At 37.7% G+C, this 15890-nt stretch overlaps 1 protein-coding gene across 5 annotated transcripts in view; it reads left to right on the forward strand.

The window, feature by feature from the left end:
• Positions 1-15890, forward strand: part of GPM6A (glycoprotein M6A) — a 307705-nt gene that overhangs the window by 86915 nt on the left and 204900 nt on the right. For 2 of the 5 annotated variants that reach the window (XM_070598358.1, XM_070598357.1), the window contains one exon: positions 10635-10740. The exons of the other annotated variants lie outside the window; for them this stretch is intronic. The gene's annotated coding sequence lies outside the window, so the exon portion shown is untranslated. The remainder of the gene's footprint in view (positions 1-10634; positions 10741-15890) is intronic. 5 annotated transcript variants of the gene reach the window in all.

Genomic DNA, 15890 nt, shown 5'->3' on the forward strand with positions numbered 1-15890 from the left:
TTCCCAAATGCTTCTTGTAAGCAAAGATACAAGGCAATGTGGTCCAACCAGCTGTTTCGGTCCAATTTAGAGAGAAATTAAGGGCTCATATTCAGTAAAACTCCACTAAAATGTTCTTCTTTTCTTAATGATGAAAGGACAAAAGGGCACTGCATTTTCAAAATCGAATGTAAGCATGATGGTTGACTTTTTTCCAACCTTAGCATTCTTATATAATGTGAAGACCAGTTCTTTGAGAATATGATTCCTTAATGTTAGAGGATATATGTTATTGCACTAGATTCATTGTTGCCCACCGTAGGGAAAGCCAAACACCAAAATGACAAGATTGCAGCAGAGGGTTTTAATCACAAGGCAGCTGTGTGAGGAAGCAAGAGAATGAGTCTTAAATCCACTTCCCTGAAAATGGGACTCAGGGATATTTATGGAATAGCAGGGCAAGGTGGTCTGAAGTGTGGAGATAGATGATTGGAGGTGAGGAACTGTGAGATAACTGATGACCTGCACAAGTGCAGTCAGACTTCATGCCTCTTCACAGGACGCATGTTCACAAAATGGCAGCATTAGCATGATCTAAGGGTGGAGTTTTTATCCTCTTGATGTCAAAAGGTCATTTATTGGACATCTGCATAGTCCCAGTTGGGGGGTTTGTGTTCTCAACTGGCCTGAAGTGGACAAGGGGTTCTAATTCCTGAAACACAGCTCAATCACCCATTATCATGGTGATCCAGGTTCCAGGGAGATGTTATCTCTAGGAGCCTAGTGGGAGTCAGATAGCATACTGCCTAGGCAGCACAGTTAACAATGGGTGGTTTAAACAGCTAAAAGCTATAATCAGTAATTGCAAAAAAGGAAAAAGCGCTTCAGTTACTAGCTACTTAATCATCCATGGCTAAGTGTTTGCTGATTTCAATCCCTCTATTGTTTGGTCCTTCCTCATTCTCGAGGGATTCTGCCTGATGACTGATCTACCTCCTGCTGAACTGGGGTGTAGATCTGGGTTGGAGGAATGAAACTGTTTAGCACTCATTTGGAAATATTCTCTTGTTCCTGGCTTCAGGTTGACATTTTGCATTATTAGAATTTTTGTACCTTGCTCAACAGTTTGGAACAACATCTAAAGGCACATTTTATAATCAAGTATCGAGCCAGAAGGATAAGAAGTAGAGACAATGCAAATTTTAACAGCCCCTGAAAAATAGACCTAACTCCAGTGGGGCCTCCATCTGATCTGCAGGTGGGGACAGACATCTGGTCTTAGTTCCTGATAGTCTTTTGTTTTACTCGATATGTATCAGAGATCAGAGCAACGCCCTATACCCTGATCTTTCAGTTGTCATTGATGATGGCTATCAGCATACACTCTCTGCCTGGGGGTCATCACATTCCTAAGGAACTCAAAAGGACAAAGTTATCAACTTATAGCAGCTTGGAGGGGCTATAAAATCTACAGAGCATGTCTGGTTTAGTTAATCAGAGGTCATTCAAAGTTACAATATGTTTTCTTTTCTGCACTATGGCTTTCCTTATGTCAACCTGGTGTTGAGCCAGTATCGTAAATATTGAAGATCAGAGTATGCCTTCTCAAAATATGCTACTTTGGCATAAGGATTATTTTGAGCTGAAGGCAATTGAGAAGCAACAGACACAGAAAAGTTCTCTACCCTCCTTCATTTGCCTAAAAGGAGGGCATAAGCTTCCCTTTGTGAAGATGAGCCTAATCCCATTTCGTGGGAAGAATGATAGTAGCCCAGAGACTGCAAGATGAGGAATCTGCATAATAAATCTTACCAAACAACCCCTATCTTCCAATAGTTTCCCCCATACATTTGCGTTCCCACAATTTACCACCTTTAAAAGCCTTAATTTTATTTCCTTTGTCTCATCTCCACAATTTTTCTTTGTTAAAGTAGTATATAAGCCCCTGAGACTAATGGCTTCTTTGGGTCTTCACTTTTTTCTTTGAAGACCTCCATATGCATATGGAATAAACCGATTCTCCTGTTAATCTTTTGTCAGTTTAATTTGCAGGGCCTCGTTTACTGAACATAAGAGGATAGAGGAAATATGTTTCCTCTCCTACAATGTCCATCCTTTTTAGTGAAATGCACTAGGAAATGCCAAAATTTAGTATTGATATGCCTTCTGAAGATGCTGAAAGTAATTTCTTTGGTTACTTTTGGTGTGCCTTAAAATCAGAAAGTTTAGCAAATACTTGTTAACAATTGTCACAAAACACAAGATGGGAAAAAACATGTAAGAATTATGAAGTTAAAATATTAAAAAAAATTTTTTCTCATAAGTTGTAAGAAGTTTGCTGTCAGGGATAGGTTTTATCTTTTTTAAATATAGTAAATTTTAATGCTCAAAAGCCATAGACACTAAATGCTCACCATTTCAGGGTGACCAGTGTTAACCGGCAAGGGGTAGTGATCTCTTTGTGACTGTTCAGGAGGTCTTATTTCTTGCCTGAATAGACCTTTTAAGGTGTTCTGAAGGTTTATGATTTTAAAAGTCATTTTTAATTGTAGCTGAAAAAGATTCCTAAATTAGAAGAGCATATACTTAAATATTCATTTTTGCCATCTTTGGAATTTATATTTAAAAAAATATCTATTTTATACATGTGTTTTTTTTGTGTGTATGTGTGTACATATATATACATTTATGTATGTGTATATATGTGGTGGGGAGGAAGAATATTTGCTCTACCCCCTCTAGGTCCTTCTGGCTGGGCGATGAATTAAATTAATGCCAGATAGAATAAGAGGAGAAAAATAAAACAAATTTAATAACATGTCTACATGAGAGAAACCCAGGAATTCTGAAAAACTCTCCAAAGTGGGAGATGCTCTCATCTTAAATACCATCTTCAGCTAAAGACAAAGGGGGAAGTTGGTGGTGGGGGAGTCACTTATGGGAGATGACCAGAAAAGCACAGTAAACAAAAGTCAATTTATTATGCAGACTTAAGTCCTTGCCTTCCGCACTGATAAGAGTTTCTAGGGATAAGGTCATCTGCCCTTCTTCCTGGTACAGAGAGGGAGACACTTTTACAGATGGAGATTTCCCTTACAAGTGTAAATGTCTCTTGCAAAGGGTAATTTCTACTTTTCAGAGCTTCTCCCCTGTCTGCAGTTTTTAAAAGTAACCACCCCAAAATAATCCTCATGCCAAAGAGACACATTTTGGGGTAGGCAATTCTGATCCCCCATAATGTGTTATTTGTGTGTATATATAAATACATACATAGGTATATATTTGAATGTATTTATATATGTATATATGTACAAAACCTTGCTCAAAGTCAAATACCTTTTATATTAGCCCAAATCTAAAATAACCTGGACCAGTAAAGCTTCACACTTTACTGAAAGCAGTTATTTTAAATGCAGTTTTCTTTTTCTTTGTTTTCTTGCTAATTTCTAATGTTATCAATTGCCTGCCATAAACTGAAGGATGCATTTGTTGTTTTGGGCAGATTAAGAAACCTTTGTTGTAAATAGTGTCTTTCATGAAAAATTAATAAAAGAATGAGTTTGTATTACAAATTATATTAAAGAGTACTCACAAATGTGACTGTTATCTTCCCATGAATTCAGTTTTTGAATGTCATTGGAAACATTTAAGATAATAGCTTCTACTCTCCAACTTCTCTATGCCCATTCCTTTTGTCCCACATACACAAAATAGAGTAGAAACATCTTTCTTGCTTTCTTTCATATTTTTTTACATTGAGACAAATATTCGCTTCCTTGTGTATTTCCACGGCAGAGAACATTCTCTGCCGTAACCATAGTGCAGTGATCAAAATCTTGCTATGTGATATTGATACAGTTGACGCAAATAATCCATAATCAATCTATGAATCAAAATTGGGATGAGTTTATTATGAGCCCATTCAAAGATTGTAGCCCGGAGAACTTTTCCACCAAGGAAGGAAGCTCTCCGAAGAGTGGGGTGTCCAGAGTGGTTATATACTGTCTTGGAACAAAGAGCATACATCACATATGGCAGGGATATCTCTTTTACTGCTGTCAGGAGATGCGTAACCGGCACAGCAGGTCAATGGTCGCAAGGTGAGCACAGCAGGTCAGTGGGCAGCAGGTCAGTGGTCATGAGATGAGTTAAAGCAGGTCAGTGATTGATCCTTAGTTTCTGGGAAGAAATGCTTATCCTTAAAGAAATGCTGATATGGGGGAGGCAACACCCCTTTCCTTAAGGGCATCATTCTTGTCTTTGGGACATCGTAAATGTTTAAAGTAGGTGTACAATGCACGCTCAAGAGGCCACATCAGACCTTTCTGGGAAAATAGGATCAGCTGAATTAGTTTTAAATCAAATAGCTTCATCATATACTCCAATATCTCCTATTGCTTTTCATTTATTCATCAATACTATAGTATCATCTCATCCTTAGTCCATATGCACAGTCGGTCAGTTGTCCAAATTATGCCCTTTAAAGCTATTCCTCTCCCACCCCACAACCCCCACTGTATTTGTTCTCATTTCTCTAGTTTACTGTAATCTGAAAGTATTTCTCAGCCTTTTTTTTAATTTTAAGATTTTTTGAAAAGTATAGGCCAGTTATTTTATAGAATGTCCCTCAATTTGGGTTTGCCTGATGCTTCCTCAAAATTAAATTCAGGTTTTACGTTTTTAGCAGGATTCCTACAGAATCATGTTGTGTTGCTCCCACGGCGTCACAAGGAGCACATGAGTCCATTTGGCTTGGAATTTGTGATATTAAGTTTGATCACTTGAGTAAAAGTTCTCCAGTGTAGAGTTATTCTTTTTTCCCTTTGTAATAATAAGTAATTTTGGGGAGGCACTTTGAGATTATATATAAATTTTGTTCCTCTTGAAATTTTCACCCTCTAGTTTTAGCTTCAGTTGATGATTTTCAAACTTCATTGTTCCTTCTATACTTATATGTGTGCATTACACTTTAAGGGAGACTTTTTCTATTTATTCATTTACTCATTGATTCTTATTTTATTTAATAAGTTATAGTTCATTATTATAATTGTTTATTTTGATGCTCAAATGACCTGGGCTTGGCTAGTGAGAGCCTCTTCAGGTTGGCTCCTGGGTCTTTTGGATACTATTCCATCATTATTTCAACACGTCTATTCCTTTCAGTTAGAACCAGATATTCCAGCTCATTTTGTATTTTCCCTTCCTCAGCCCCAGAATCAATCGCTTCTCTATGGAGCCTTGGTTATTTTTAATGGAGATTGATGTTCAGAAACAAGATCTGGGTCACAGATGTGCTTGTTGTTATTGATGTGTTCTTGCTTCTAGGCTCTCTCTAGAAAATGTGTGTGTGTATTTATATACATTTATTTCTGTATTTCTCTATCATAGGTTAGGTGTTACTATTCTACATCCTCATATAAATGGAATAATAACTTTGTATTCTAGGTCCAGCTCCTTTCACTCAGTGTAATAGTTATGAGAGGCATCCAGCTTGTTCCATGTATCGTTATATTGTTCTTTTTTATTCCAGAGAAGCATTCTTACACGAACGTAGTTTAAATTTGTTATCCATTCCCCTGTTGATGGACATTGAGTTGGTTCGAGTTTTGGACTACTATGCACAAAGATGTTATGCACATTTTTGTCTAAGTCTTTTTCTTGCCATTTATTTTTGTTTCTACTGGGTAAAAACCTAGAAGTGGAGTTATTGGGTTGAAGTATATTTAATTCTTTAAAAACTTTTTAAGAAAATGCCAAAGCTTTTTCTAAAAAAGTTGTACCATTTTACATTCCCACCAAAACTGTGTGAGAGTTCTGGTAGCTCTGTATCCTAGCTAACATTTGATGTTGTCATTCTTTTTTAATTCTAGCCATTCTAATGGATATAGGTCTATCTCATTTTTATAGTCTTATTTGCATTTCCCTGATTACTGATGATATTTAGCACTTTTCGTGTGTTTACTATCCATTTGTACATCTTTCTTTGTAAAATGTCTCTTCAAGTCCTTTTGCTCATTTTAAAAATTAACTGTTTGTCTTTGTATTATTGAGTTGTGGGAATATTTTATATAGTCTTGATGCAAGTTCTTTGTTTCTGGCTTTCCAGGAGTAGGAGAATACTAATGGAGAAGGCACATAACACGCTAAAGTGCCTTATATAGTTTTAAGTGGCTTGGTAGCAGCATGAGCTAAGGCAGAGAGAAGAAGAAGCAAATAATTCTGCTGTGGGTGTTGAAGAGCACATAACATAGGAGCACGGCCTACGGGTGACTGGAGTTTTGCCAAATCTTGAGAATAATGGTGTGTGTAATGAAAGAAGGGTTTGAAAGAGCATAGAAAGGCAGTTATATAAGCACAGGGATGTGTCTGTTTGTTTATTATTAGGTGTACTGTACCTAGAACAGTGCCTGGCAAACTAGTAGGTGTTCAATGGAGATAGTTTGAAAAATGAAGAATTGAACTCTTGTATTCTATAGTTTCATGGATATGAAGAGCAGTGCTAAAGCAGAGAAAAAAACGTGACTTCATTTATTTATTTGAAGGCTAACTTTGGGGGCCATTGGTATAATTCATGGCAGAAGGGAGAAAGTAGAAGAAGTAGGTTCAGAATATTTTGGTGGCATTTGGTCTTTCGTTCAGCACGTATTTACTGCGGGCCATTGGGTGGCTCACATACTTGGTGGGTTTACTACGGGTGGAAAAACCATGATTCCTGCTGTCTCGGGGCTCACCGTATGGTTGGGGAGGCAGAACAGACACAGACAACTGTTTAGTGCAGTAATTACAGTGATGAATGCATCCCCTGGGCACGTGTTTGCCAGCCTGTCTTGGGCATTAGGATGCCATTAACTTGAATTACTTGGATATCAACTAGAAGAGGGAAGTTGAGTAGGCGTTCCTACAGAGATCCGTCATGAACAGAGACACTCCCTGAGACTCAGCACTGCATAGGCGCTCATGCAGTCAAAGGCAAGCACTTCAAAATGCCTACAGGTATAAAGTCCAAAATAGAGGCAGAGGTGATCAGAGACAGTGGGGTGCCAGTTTTTGGATAATATAATTACAAATGGAAGAGTTTGGGGTTTAGATAGTCATTAATGAGGAACTACGGAAATGCTATAGACAGAGGAATGATGTGCTAAGATTTATATTTTATATAGATCGCTTTTAAATTTGCATAAAAGATGGACTGAAAGAAGACAAGATTGATGTGGAGAAACCAGTTGCATCAAGTGAAAAGGGAAATTACTAAGAAAGCTAGACAATTTCCACTCAGAATGATGGCTTTTATTTGTCAAAATTAACTACCAGTATCCAAGTAACTGATATCATTCTGGTTTAAGATAGTTTTAGTTTGCCTATCTCTAATTATTCACAATTTGAAATTGAAAAGAAATACTTAGAACTGTGTCACTTGAGAACTTCAGTAAATATAATAAGCATCATTAATATAGCAAAAAGAAACTGGATTCTAATTTAAGTACAGTCATTTTTCAGATTCGGTAGCTAGCTTGTAAGGAGGACTTGATTCTGAGTTCTGAAATCTAGACTGATTTTATTCTTTAATCAGAGTAGTTCAGTCGAGTCCATTGGCAATGCCTTTCTAGATACACTTTAAAGATCTTGGAAGGAATTCTAGCATGGAAGGAAATGCAGAGTCCAGTACTACACATTTCTCTTGGTGCCTCAGTTGCATGTCTCCCTGATCTTAAGTATTTTATATTTCAAAGAATGGCTCTATGGTATTTTTCCAGTTTAGGCAAGAAGCAAATTCATTAAAGGAATCCAATGGGAGACAGAAATTTTGTTCCGTGTATGAGTGTAGCTGTGTCCTTTGTTATACTAGGTATGCCCGTCTCTGGACTGTTTACCTGAAGGTCCAGTCCTCACCTCTCCCATGCTCAGTGTAGGGGAGATGCTGATCTCTGCAGGTTTCCCTGTCAGCTGGTTTCCAGCCAGATTCCAGAGCCCATCAATGGGTGGCACTAGAGGGAGATTGGAAAGTGGGAGGTAGGGAGAAACCAGGGTATTTATCATCTTCTTTCTGTGACTTCAGTGGCATCTCTCACAGGAGCCACAGCTCCTCTGTGACTCCACCTCCTGTCATTGAAGCCCATTATGGATTCAGCTACTTCCATGATCCTGGACTCCAGTCACACCACATCCTTCCCCCACCTTAGGGCCCATGTCAGCCTCCCGCTATTCATGATCCCAGGGATGATGTCTCTCTGTCCTCTGGCTTCTGAGCAATTCCATCACCCATACAACCTATTCCCTGTATTGACTTGTCTTATTTAAATTCTTAGAGTGGTTTTTGTTTTCCATTTTGGACCCTGACTGATTCACGGAGCAAACGTGCTCTTTAAGGGCTTGAGTTAAATCATCCTGAATTAAACATTTTCAGCAACTAGAATCATTATCCCTGATATACTGTTCAAATAAAAGATACCAGTCCACAGAAGAGGATTTGTAGGTGATATAAAAACAAACAGACCAAAGAACCAAAAACCTTGTCCAACTTCAACTTATTTTCATTGACAAATAGTACAGAAATTGGCCTTGAATATAAATACTGTGGCAAGTGGCTTTATTGAAATATGATTTATTTTTTGTATTTCTCTTCAAATTTCGCTCTGCCCCTCCCTCAACCCAAGAAGACAGGCAGATCCTTTTGTGTTTATCTAACTGCAGGATTTTTGCAAGACAGGAAGCAGAAGTAGAGGGCTCCTGATGTCAATGATGCTCTGAATTTTCTTCAACTCTTTAGTAAAGCAGTAGTGCTGGGTGCACAACGGGGGGTAGAACGAGGACAAGGGCTGGGGTTTTGTGGACTTGGAGAAAGACTTCAGGCTGCAAAGCAGGCAGAGATCTCTGTATCTCAGAGGTAGCTGGGACTCGCCTCATGTTCTTCCGTACCTTCCCGAGCAGGTGCAGGATCTCAGAGGATTATTTTCTGGTGCCTTTAGGAGATGTTAAAGAAAAAATAGTATTCTAACTGTTGAAGGGGTAAAATTATTCTTGACACTTGTTAAAGCACAGTGAGACAGACTCTATTCAAGGGGAGGTTGTTGTGATACGTGTGGGGACCACTGCAGTAGGGTCTTGCAGGGGGGAGAGAGATTGAGCTCAACTCTGAATACAACATGGGCAAGTGGGAATATGTAGCCAGGGAACGGGATGGGGGCCAGTGGATGGAGAATCTCTAAGAGGAAACCTCAGGGGTAAGGGAGGATTCTGAGTAAACTGACCTAACAGGAGTCTTGCTGAAGGCAGGCCAGGTGGTCAGGCATCACCTGGGAGTTGGTGGGGAAGGGGAAGCCAGTCAGAGATCACTGATGGCTAAGGCGACTTATCAGGAATCTTGCTAAAATTAAACAATGCAGAGATGAACACAGAAGCCCGAAAGTCAAGCCTAGCTGCAAAAGAGCTTAGAAGAGCCTGAATAGGATTTGGTCAAGGAGAGAACCTTATCAGTGGCAGAGTCCTGGGTACTTGTGACTCCAGTGTCCTAAGGCTGCCACAGAAAGTCCAGAGCTTTCTAACCTGAGGAGCCACGTGGATGGGGACACTGAGTGTCATGGTCATTACCAGACTAGACGGATGTGGAACCGTGCCATCTGCCTCGGCGCCACTGAGACCCAGAAACCCCTGAGCCTTTATCATCCTGAATACGGAGCTCCCTGAAAAGATGGAAGTTGAATTTGCTGCCACTCTTGAAGGATGGAAACTAGAAGTCAGAGTTAAGTTGATTTTAAGAAAATAAAAGTAATACTAAATGTATATCTGGATTTGCTGACTCAGATTTATACCCAGTGCAAGAGTAATCATATTTAGATCACATTATTTAATTTGCAAAGCTACTGCAAATCATATTTTAACTACCAGATGTTAACAGCAAATTTGTTTAATAAAGATAGGTAGAAAGGCCACAAACAGAGAGATTCTGCATCAGTAGAAGCCAAAACAGAATAAAACAGAATAAAGGCAAATGCAAGGTAAATCAATGATTTTGGGGTAACAGTTTATCTCAAGCTATCATTATGAAAGGTTACTTTAAAAACTGTTAAAACATGTTTTAATTTGAAGAAGTAATTGCAAAGAAAGTCATTGTGGTTGCATATTAACAGATCAAAGCCAATGTACTTAACACAGAGTTTAGCAAATATTACAGACTCCATAAATTGTAGTTTTTCAAATCTTTTCTGTATTGTTAAGCACCAGAAACAATTATCGAGAATATGCCTGTGTGCTCCTGTTGTATTAATAAGCTGGCCTGGAATTTTTGACCTGTTCATAATGTGCGTTCATCTGTTTAAATTTATTAGTAACTGTCTATCTCTTGGCAACATACTAACATGTCAGTATCCTTTTTCCTTATCTATATTTTCTACATTTCTATAAAGAATATCTATCAGTTTTAAAATGATCATAAAATATTAGTTACTTTAGAAGTTCTTAGTTACTTCAAATTGGCAGAAGGAAAGGTTAATTTATTCACTAATTTTTTGAAAAAACAGAATGCATCCTTTATATTAAAATTACTTGTATTGCAATATAGTAATCAAAATGACTAAATTCATTCTGAGAGGAAAAAGTTTCATAGAATTTTGAATTCTTTATATTGACCAAATGGAGTCCTTTGATCTTTATTCCAGCCCCTGAGGAAGCTTGCCAAGCCCGACAAAATGGGGAGAAGATTTCAAAGCAAAGTGGCTTCACCAGTAGCGTGTCAACACATTCATTGACATTCTGATTCATAAGGTGATCTTGTTCTAAAGATGAAATAAGATTTTGTTTCGTATTTCAGTTTTATTTGAGTTTGCTTTGAAGCTAAGTCATGGTCTCCTGACGTATGAATACTGCAGTGAAACGGATGGCAAGAAACCCATCATAGCGTGTCTTCTCAATACTCACACTGACTTGGGAAGCAGTGTGCTGTAGTACTAGTGGCTTGAGTTTTGGAAACAGAGACTGGCATTAACACTTGGATCTGCTACTTATTTGCTGAATGATCTTAGACATGATACCCATTCTCTGAACTTCAAACACTCCTCTTAGGAGAAAAGGAGATCATATATCCCCTCTATATTGTTTTGTGTGTGGATTTTCTCCCTAAATGATACTGTTTTTCTGGAACTAATATATTTATTTTTACTTATTTTGTGTTGGAGATGTTTACACATTGTTATATGCACAGTTAACCATTTTTAACTGCTGCTGAGCATCCTTAGGATAGATTTAGCTAAATTGACTTAACCACTCCCCTTTTGATGGTTTTGATTGGTTTCTGGTGTTTTACTGTTAAAAATAGTGCTAACATGAAAATCTTTATATCTAGTTGTTTGCACAGGTTACTCTGAAGAAGCAGTGGTGGAAAGGTAGAAGCATTTATGATAGAGAAGGTAGCCCCATTATCAACTAGAAATAGAACATCCTTTTTTTGCAATTGCATGGAAATGCCTCCCTTTTTGTGAAAAGCAATTGTGGGCCGAATGGAGCAGCTACTTCTTCAGACAGGTCTTATTCTGTTGGACAAAGTTAGTCTCTTATATTTTGTGAGTCTGTCTTTTGAGCTAAGGCAGAGCAATTGCTCTTCTAGAGGTCCCTTTTCTTTGCAATATACAAAAATGTCTTTGTCTAGATTAGATAGAGATGATTTCCCGTTCTTGGATTTATCTAATCGCTTAACCTGTGAGCATTTAATTTGGTTTGTAAATTTTCCTTTTTTCTGAGGGAAAACTTCTTCAAAAGACTCAGGAAAGTCTTGTAATTCAGAGATGGGGTTACCCTGCCATTCTATCTTCTCTTTCATTTGCCACCTTAGTTTTAAGATAATCAACAAAGAAGGTAAAAAAGGCATTTGTGAAATTATCACCCTTTTGAGACCAGGGTATTCTTGGAAGGTGGAAGTTAAGTGGTCTCTGATATCAGAGATTAATTCATTCTTTTCCTATTTTTAAGACTGGGTTTTTGACTAATCAATTTGGACAGGTAAGATCTCAGAAATATAATGTGAAGGTTGATGCTATCTGGGGTCAAATTTTGATCATTATATTTTGTATCATTTTGTTAATAAATACATTCATACTGCTTTTTCTTACTGAGTTTTAGCATCTCTAGGTCCCACAAGGAGATGGGTTAATTGATAGATATCAGGGTATCCTAGAATATAAATTCCTAGGGTAAACCTAATTCTTCAGTGAACCTCTGTCTTTTCTTTGAAGAGTTAGGGAGTTCTGAACTAAATTATGCAAGTCTAAGCTAACCAAATCAAGATTTGAAGCTGTAAAATCAGTGAGGTTGGTCATCATCTCCACTTGTATTATAAGACATTAGGAAGGAATATCATGCGCTCAGGGAGATATGTTTAAGAAGGAAAGAGGGTACCCTGAAGTTGTTGGAGGGACAGGAGAAAGAACAGACCAAGCAGGAGGAAGATGCCAATTTACATGAGGCCAGGGAGGACACTGGGCAGAGACAGGTCTGGAGAGAGAGAAATATTTGTTTGGATATTAGGTACTGCATGTTTTTATTACCTTTTCTAAGGAGTTCTTAAGGGAAGCAATTTTAAGTTTTAGAGGCCTCCTCATAACGCCAAAAAATGCAGCTCATTGAATAATTTAACCCCATTTTCTAAGACATCTCACAAAATGATTATTTTATTCATACCCCAAGTTCCTCTAGTATAGTCAATAAAGTTGAAAATTGTCTATGGTAAAATCCTGGAGTTTTAGAAGCTGGACAGCAACCCACAGGCTCATTGAAATGACCAGGCAATTGGTTGAAAACAAGAGAATCTGAGAATCAGACCATTTGAATCTTGGATCTGCCGTCATTGCCCCTCAACCCCGTCTTACCCCTTTGCCTCACTAAGTAGTGAAACAAAGCGAAACAAAAGGCTTATATTCAGGAGGATAACGATGGAGAATGAAAGCTCAGGCAATGCTTCCAAGCAGAGCACTGGTCAGGAGCAGAACTAGCCCAACTGTGGTCATTACAGCTCCTGAGACATCCACAGAGTGTCTGCCATGTTGAAGGGCCCAGGCTGAGCACCAGAATACCCAGTCCTAACCTGAATCTCAGCATCAAAATTGTGGGAAGTAATCAAAGAGAGCATCAGTAAAACCTTTATTTAAAAATGCCAGACAGGGAAGACACAGAAGGAAGATGGAACTTTTACTGATTTAGCAAAAGGACTCAGCTGATAGTCACTTAATAGCAGGAATAATCAGTCAAAGGTGGTTCCTGTGCATTCACTGCCATTGTTTAGGCAATTTGCATGATATCAAGGGGGTGGGAAGGAGCACTTAGGGTGAAGGCCATGTGCAAGAGAAGATGGGAAGAGGGCACAGCTGTTGGGATCAAGGACATGCAAGAGCCACCGTGGAAAATTCTTAGTTCTTCAGAGTCTCTTACAAAATAAGTAAACATATTTATTGAATAAATGAATGAAAGGATGCACAAATAAACAAGAGAAGTAACAATAAAGTGCAACAAGATTTCTCAGGAGTGATCCATTACTTCCAGTAGGGTTGTTCAAGAATGTTTTATGAAATAGCACACAAGTTACAAATTGAAAGAGTTTGGAACATGCGAGACAAGGGAAAGATGCACAGCAGAGAAAAGAGAGCATAAATTATAATTAAGAACTGAGAAAAAATAGGAAAGGGATAAGGAACAATAAGTAGTACCTTTTTTTCTAGATCCTAAATTTCTTTTCAGCTTAATAAAGTAAATTGGAATGAGATAAGAGAATTCCTAGAATTTCTAAGGATTTTAATTATTCAAGTGCTGGATGCCTGTGACAGCATCTCTCATTGGGGAGGATTCATATTAACAAGATGCCATTTTGTTAATTTTGTTCTTCTAGAGGAGTTTAAGTTGTAGTTTGCTTCAGTTACCAAAAGGTGGCAAAGTTACATGCTTAGCAGTTTTAAACCAGTAGACTTCCCAAACAAGCCTGATTTCTTTCAGCCTCGGAGGCAACACACACACCATACAATATAACAATGGGCAAAAGCTACACTGAAACCGTCAGTCCTGTGTGTTGATCTCTGCTCTTGACAATACTGCAGCATCACAGTTTGCAATATAATGAACCAGAGCCTTGCTTTTCATTTTAGGCTTTATTTAGTACTATAATTATCTAAATGGGCTTTGAAATTACAAGTTGAAGCTTCAGCCTAGTCTCTGATGTCTCTCTATTCTCAGGCTAAATTTGGTTTAATGCTTTATATTTCTTAAAAAGAGAAAACAGAAAAATAATTTTTAAGTGATAGTTCAAATTCTCACCACCTGCCCTTCTCCCTTACTCTCTCCCGAGGAATAACCACTGTCCTGAAACTGATGTGATTTTTTTCTATATATGTGTCTGTATTAATTACATACACTTGTCAGTGTCCTCCAAAGACCGCCAGGAACACTGTTGCATTTGAATAGGCTGGGTGTATTTCAGTGATGGAGAATGCACGTCATAGGGAAGTGTGAGGAATCTCAGAGGGCGTTAGAAAGGACTTATTATAGTTTCGGGCTTGTGTTAGGTGATTTTGGGTAGGATTTAAGGAAATGGAGTATGGCTTGAATTGTTTACTATTGGGAAGCAAGAGTAATTCTATTACTGAGTATATCTTAATAAATCTTAATTAAAAGGAGGGAACAATAGCATGAGGCTAAAGCTGTAATTGGTAAAGAAGAAACAGTCACTCATATTCGCTGAGATGGGGGATGTTTGATCGATATTCCTGGTTTGCCTTTGTTCAACACGAATTCATAGTGGTCTTGTTGTTTATCTTGATCCGTAATAGTCACAGAGCTGCCTTGTCTGATGTTGCTGTTCTGTGAAATTATTTATGTTCAGCAGAAGAACACGAAGGCCGTGTTATGAAATTGGTAAAGACAAGTCCCAGGCCAGTTCCTAGCTGATGATACTAGATCTGCTCACAGAGTCAAGGGCTGCTTTTTGCCTATATCTGTATATCTATGTGCATATATGTATATGTATACAATATATATATATAACATTTATAATTTTGATTTTTTTGTTTAAAATTTATACAAATGACATGCTGTATGCGCGATCTTTAATAATTCGCTTTTTAAACTGCCCATTCTTGACTCATCCAGTTCTCTGCTTTTAACTGTGTGTGTGATGTCCCATTGTATGAATAAGCCACACTGAATCATCTATAGGTGGAGAGCTAGTTTAATTATGTGTTTGCTATTATTATTGCAGTAGCACTGCCAAAAACGTAAGTATAAATATCTGTTACATACACGTATATAGGTTTACCTAAGATGTTTGTTGTAAAAGAAAACGACCTTTTCAAATTTACAAGACATTCTCAAGTTGGTCTCCAAATATTAATTCTACTCATTTTTACTTTGTCCTGAACTGTGTGAGAATTTCTTTTGCCCCATGTCTTTCAACAGCATTTGTTATCAAACTTAAATTTTGCCGGTCTTCTGGGTGTGCGATAGAATTTCATTGCTATTTTAATATGCTTTTCTCTAATTAATGAGCCTGCATATTTTTATGTGTTTTTTGGCCATCTGGTTTTTTGATTTGGGGCATGCCTTTTTTATGTGATTTGGTCATTTTCCTATTGAATTTTAGATCTTTTGCTTAATGATTTGTAGTATATTTTTATATATTTTGGACAGTCATTTATATAGACTGTGACTTATCTTTTCCCTTTTTTATGCTATTTTCTCATCTAGACGTTTTTAATTTCAATGTGATCAATTTAATAGTTTTTTTCCTTTATGGTTTGTTGAGATTGTTATCTATTTTACTTTTTCAACCATATGGTTAGTTTATTGTCCAGAACATCTTTCTTCTGATCATTCCTGAGTCTAGTTTTCATATATGCATGGATCTATATCTGGGCTCTATATTTTCTTACATTCTTCAG

The sequence above is a fragment of the Equus przewalskii genome, chromosome 28 (assembly GCF_037783145.1).
Source record: "Equus przewalskii isolate Varuska chromosome 28, EquPr2, whole genome shotgun sequence".
In the NCBI taxonomy this organism is placed as follows: Eukaryota; Metazoa; Chordata; class Mammalia; order Perissodactyla; family Equidae; genus Equus; species Equus przewalskii.